Raw genomic sequence first — 6,946 nt, forward strand, 5'->3', positions numbered from 1 at the left:
GTCGAAGCTCGGGTTCAAAATCAGATACTTACCTTAAGAGAAAAAAGCCTTAGGATTCTATTGAGGCTTCCCTCTCTACTCCGTTGTCCCCCATCGCTGAGCGCAGCCCCCTGGAAGGTTAGCGACAAGGCATTGTCACTAATCACATCAGGGCCACGGTGCTCCTCTTCCTGGATCATGGCTGCGCAATAGCCTACTGACCCTGGCCGCACATGCGCGGTAAGCCAGAGCCATGGGCTCCTTACTATTGCATGTGCGCCGGCGGGCTCGTACTGTGCAGCCATGATCCAGGAAGAGGAGCTGCACGGCCCTGATTTGAAGGGGGCCACGCTCAGCAATGGGGGCAACCGACTACCGAGAGAAGCCTCAATAGGATCCTGAGGCTTCCTTCTCTTTAGGGTAAGTATCTGATTTTGAACCCGGGCTTTGGCTCGGGTTCACATTAATGAAACACACCCTGTCCTGCTGTTTGGTGCTGAAATGGTGCTGAATGCGTGAGTTCGGGTTACGAACCCTGTGATGCCGAATTCAAACACCAACACTACTTCCAAACATGTTTGGCTGAACTACTCTTTACTTCTAACCTTCCAGAAATACTTGCTTATCATTTTGTATCTCTTGTACTGGCATTACCTTTGTGTACAATACATTTCAGGGGTGCAATCAGTTGCTCAAAAACGAACAAAGCTATTACCAGCCCTGTTTCGAGCGCCAATGATTTTTAACCAATCTCAGAAAAGCTACTCATCTCTTATGGAGCCCACTCGTTGGCTATTTTTCCTCCGATCAGCTGCTATGAACATGATTACTATGGCAATAAGGCACCTCCTGAGTAGGAAATCTGAAATTCCTGCAGTGCCATAATTTACAGCGTCACCGCATCCTCCCTGCTCTGACGCCATCCGTATTATTTAGTATGTGACATTTGTTTTATTCTGGATGACATTCGAGTTGCACCACTGATATATATTTATACAATATTTATGTATGTTTCTATAATATCAAGTATGACTAACCTAGTCGGTGGGGGCATTATGTATTTCACTTCCAGGATTCTATGTCATGTCAGAGTTCTGTGAACCAATACGCATTGATCTGGCCATGACTAATACACAGAGATCCGGCTGTGGCTACGGCTGCTAGGATCAAAGGCACAACTCAGTTACGCTCCACTTCAAAAGAACCCCAAGCGCTATCTGTATATAAAATACCACAAAACATAACCCTCAATGCAGATGTCAAAAAATTACAAACTTGTTCAATCCGAAATATAAAGATCAACAAAGATGCCATATGGAATACAGTGTAGTAACTGTTAGCATGCATAGATTATAAGCAAAGCACAGTAAACAATGACACCTAGTATAATGAGACATCTAATATATGTAGTCACACAGGAAACTATAAACATCGCAGGCTTCTTGGATTACTGCAGTTTCCACATAGGTATTGTAGGTCGTGCTGCATTCTTAAAGTGATACTTAAGTGAAAATAAACTGATGAGATAAATAATTGTATCTATCCTCCTACTTCTAAAAATGACTTTTAGATATCCCACAATTTTATGTTATGTTTAAAAACTTAAAAAGTAGATTTATTGTTTTGTCTCAGCTCAATGAAACAGTCTGTCCCTTATCTCTGAGTGCTAAAATATTTAAACTATTGACCTTTTTTATCTATCCCCTCCTCTCAGAAGCTCAGAACTTTACCAGCAAAGCTGTAATTCCTTATCAGTGAAGGAAGCTATAGACTGACTGTGTCCCGACTGGAGAAAAAAAATTAGTTGCATAGCTGAATATTAACTCTTTCAGGCAAAGAAAAAGAAAAGCAACACATCATAATTATCTGTGCGATATGCACTGTATATACAAATGTCTGTCTCATCATGTCACATGTCACTTAAGCTTCCCTTTAAGTAAATCAGTTAAGGACCTTTTACACTAAAACTCATGATAAAAAAAAAGCATGCAAACATGGAGAAAAGGATACCCCCATAAACAGCACCAAACTAATCGTATTCAAACAGTATAAATCTTTATTGTTTTTTCAAAACCATCAAAAATTATTAAAATCAATTAAAATGTCACAAACTGTGACCACCAGGGTCTCTCAACCACAATATATATCAAAATAAACACAAAGTACAATAATACAACCTATGGCAACTGAAATTGTTTGGACTATATAAATGCGTAAAGGACCGCCTATTAAGGCTTATAATGTCATAAATTGATTATGTGAATGCACAACCTCAAAAGGGTCTAAATTTGATAAAGATATAAAATTATTAGTTCAAAAATGTATATAGAAGAATACAAATAGGTCCAAGGTTGGATAATGAATAAATACTTAGTAGGGGTATATAAGGTGCTATATGTAGATTTAATATAGGAATAGATAATCTGAATTAGGTATGTGCACAACCAATCAAAGAGCCTCTTCTGAAGCGGGTTGAGCCCGCATGGTGCACCAAGGCTGTTTCCCGGGTGTCTCTCTCCCCTCCTTTGGCTGCTTGGACGTCCGTTCCATTTCTCTTTGCATAAGTTCCGCTGTTACTTATCTATTATCTTTGCGCTCAGCACTTTACTTATTTATTCATTTTCTCACAGGTGTTCTAATGGTATTTTATTATGTATTTTTGCACTTATTGAATTTTGAAGTTTTGATTGGTTGTGCACATACCTAATTCAGATTATCTATTCCTATATTAAATCTACATATAGCACTTTATATTAAATCTACATATAGCACTTTATATACCCCTACTAAGTATTTATTCATTATCCAACCTTGGACCTATTTGTATTCTTCTATATACATTTTTGAACTAATATTTTTATATCTTTATCAAATTTAAACCCTTTTGAGGTTGCGCATTCACTAATCAATTTATGACATTATAAGCCTTAATAGGCGATCCTTTACGCATTTATATAGTCCAAACAATTTCAGTTGCCAGAGGTTGTATTATTGTACTTTGTGTTTATTTTGATATATATTGTGGTTGAGAGACCCTGGTGGTCACAGTTTGTGACATTTTAATTGATTTTAATAATTTTTGATGGTTTTGAAAAAACAATAAAGATTTATACTGTTTGAATACGATTAGTTTGGTGCTGTTTATGGGGGTATCCTTTTCTCCATGTTTGCATACTATTGAAGTATTTGTTCCCCCTTTAGCACATTCTTATCTTGGTATTATTCTCATATGATTTTTTTGCATGGTGCTGGCCCAAATTTTCTGAGTAAAATAATAAAAAAAGCACTGTGATGCAATTGACATTTTTCTATTTTACACCGAGCTGTTTTTTGGCTCGATTTTTTTTGTCCGATCAGATGGTTTCACAGTACGATTTTCAGATGGTAAGCAAGACTAAATAACCTAAGCTCAGGAAAAATTCTGCATGCATTGCGTTTGGGGAAATTCAAATTTCATTATTTGAAAAGGGTTACTGCGGTTATCATTATAATCATGGTGCCCTTGTAATCAGAAAATCATTGCCAACCCCAACCCAAAGCTGCCAGAATCATTATTGCTCCGAAACTTAACTATTATCACTGATGTAGTAGTACCGAAGCATGTGCTATCTGAAAAGCAGATCAGATCGCACTCAGTGGAAAAGGGTTCTTACTGTTTATGGTCTTCCCCTTTCAAAAAGAGAGGGGTTGATCTGCACCAAACACACAATGTATAGTGTGCTAGGACCTTTACTGACAATATGCAAAGAAACTGACAATATGCAACCATAAACAATTAAAACTCTTAAAAATTAGGTATATACCGTAATCACTTGCCTGCATCATTAACATATACGGTAATACAATGGAATAAATGATCATTGCAATGCAATAGCGATCCTGATAAAGAAAATTGTAAATATAGTCAAGACAGTTCCCAGAAGGGACTCCGCCTGGCTAAGAAACCCAGGTTCAGTAAGCACAATAAATTAATAGTACGAGAATTAGTGAGATAAAGCACTTTCTTATGCATAGGATATAATTAGAAGTGCATATGATGCTATTTGAAAAGTGCTGCAAGTGCATAGCTTGGTGTGCAAAAGTTGCCTGGATGTGAACCAAAAAGGAGGGGGGAAGGGAGAAGCAAGACAAGTAAAAAATGTGCCAATTTTTTTTTTTTTTTTTTAATCAACAATTTTAGGCACTTTTTTAGTGCCAAAAATTGAACTGTCTGACTATATATACAATTTTGTTTATCAGGATTGCTGTGTTTAATGCATTGTAATGGTCATATATACTATTGATATTATAAGTTAATAAGGCATGCAGGTTATTGTATAACTAATTTGTAAGTGTTTTAATTGTTTATGGTTATTAAATTCTTGTGACGTTACTATAAAATATATAATAAAATATTGTTGATATACAGTACATAGTGGTGCTGTCAATTGGACCATTTTTTCCTTTTCCTTTTTTGGAGTCTTTGCTTTGCATATGGTCTTTCCCTTGCTATAGTCGCCAAGCACCTGTGGACAAAATGGCATAATGGTTCCTGTGTGTTGCCAATCCACAGGGTCATGATGTCTCTAAATTAAAGGAAACACAGCTGGAATTTCCCTGCTCTGATCCTGTACGACCTCTGTGATCACTTATAATACAGTGATGGGGATGAGAAACACTATTTTTTGGCATTTACTGTATTTGTATATTAGCTGCTAACATCCTGATTTTGACATACTGACATGTCAGCGCCAGCAGGTACAGTATAAAGCTGTTACACTGCGCTTATACTAATAGTAAACTTATTTCAGTGTGTGCCAATCTCTTTTTTTTTTCTCTTCTCAGTAAATACTCTCCCTGCCTTCCCTGGTTGTAAATTCAGTCTCTTCACACCTTATTATCCCTGTGCAGATTATCTGCAGCACTTCAGAAAACACTGAGTACTGGTGCACCGGCTAGCAATGAAGAGTTATTTTTGTAATAATGTAAATGATAGGAGTGGCATGCTAGTATTTTGAAACAGAGCTAAAATCAGTAATGCACAGGTACTGCATTACTGATCAGAGCATTATTTTACCTTATTTCAAGCACATGTAAGTAAAGGTATACTAATACTTTGAAATGAAAAGACTTGCCTAAAATGGATGTATATTGTAACTATGTAAAGGTAAAATACACCACTGATTTAAAAAAAAAATTCCAATTCCATAAAAAAAATGTTTGATGAAGTCTGAAAATAATAAATAAAAATATACTGCTTCTATTTGTGGTTGCACCATGATACAGGCAGCCATATTGTTTTCCTCTCAGGGCTTGGTTGGGCTCCTGCAGATAATCAGCATACTGTTGCCTGTGCTTCCTCCCTTTGCATGCCTTGTTTTCCTGCTATAAATTACTTCACTCTCACACAGGGGTGTAACTACAAATAATTGGGCCCCCCAGCAAATACTTTGATGGAGCCCCCTTAAAGTGAACCAAAGACGAAGCACCCTCATGTATTTTACCATATATATCAGTGGGCACATTAGAGAATACACTTTCCCTGCTCTCCGTTTCATTCTTCACTGCTCAGCCTGCTTGTTATCAGCCCTGATAAAATCCCTGACTGAGCATTCAGTCTGGCTTTGCTCAGGAATCATTATAGCTGAGTCTGTTTTCTCTGATGTCTTTTCAAGCCCAAGCCTGCCCCCTTCTGGCTCTGCTATAATGACTCAGATATAAGGATTGCGGAGCAAAGCCAGACTGAATGCTCAGTCAGGGTATTTTATCAGGACTGATTAGAAGCAGACTGAGCAGTGAAGGATGAAACGGAGAGCAGGGTAGGTGTTTTCTCTAATGCCCCCACTGATATATATGGTAAAATACATGATGGTGCTTCATCTCTGGTTCACTTTAATGTTCACAACCCTTCCCTTGGTGACCCACTCAGCCGGGGGGCCCACCTTACTAGGGTCATAAAACGGGGGAAACCGACCACTGAGAGAAGCCTCAATAGGATCTTGAGGCTTCCTTCTCTTTAGGGTAAGTATCTGATTTTGAACCTGAGCTTTGGCTCGGATCTACATTAATGAAACACACCCTGCCCTGCTGTTTGGTGCTGAAATGGTGCTGAATGCGTGAGTGCCGAATTCAAACATCAACGCTACTTCCAAACATGTTTGGCTGAACTACTCTTTTCTTCTAACCTTCCAGAAATACCCACCTTACTAGGGTCATAAAACAAGTGTGACCATCAGGATTTTCACACTCATAATGTGTAGGTACAAAAACATCTTACCTGGAGTATTTGAGGGAGGGAAGTTTAGTAGTTGGGGGCCCCACACACCTCTGGGCCTTCCTGTAGTCACAGGGGCTGCTTCTCGTAGTTAAGTCTCTGCTCTCACCGTGCTGCTGCGGGGCAGACTTGTAGCTTTGCTGTCCAGGGAAAGAACCGTGATGGGAACTTCAGGGCCACACTTCATTAATGAAATGTTCTGTTTCGTGGCAAAAGAGCATTGATAAAGCATAAAGTAATACGAATAGACCTCCCATAAATAATTAGGCATTATTTATTTATTATTTATTTATTTATTGTATTTATAAAGCGCCAACATATTACGCAGCATTAGGAGGTTGGATGAGAAATTAAAGTCACAATAGGGCTACCTGTCAGCTGCATCAGGCTCACACTGCAAGAGTTGTGCATGGTGGTAATGATATTGACAAAAGTCCTCAAAAGAAATAAAGTCACCACTAACTTCACCTCCCAAAGTGCAGAGTAGTAAATGAATGGACATTTTAATGCAGATGGGAATTTGGCTAATCAGATTTACTTCCTGCTGAACTTGATTGGCTCAGGTCCAGGTTGCATACAGTTTGCACACTTATTTGCATCTTGTTGACCATGTCATCTAATCTGGTGGTCTTGCGTAACTTTAGTGTCACGTAGTCTCCTATTTACAGCTGATTGGTAAGTTTGTCCATATTTTAAAACCCACACCCACATTTC

Source organism: Hyperolius riggenbachi, chromosome 6, assembly GCF_040937935.1.
Source record: "Hyperolius riggenbachi isolate aHypRig1 chromosome 6, aHypRig1.pri, whole genome shotgun sequence".
In the NCBI taxonomy this organism is placed as follows: Eukaryota; Metazoa; Chordata; class Amphibia; order Anura; family Hyperoliidae; genus Hyperolius; species Hyperolius riggenbachi.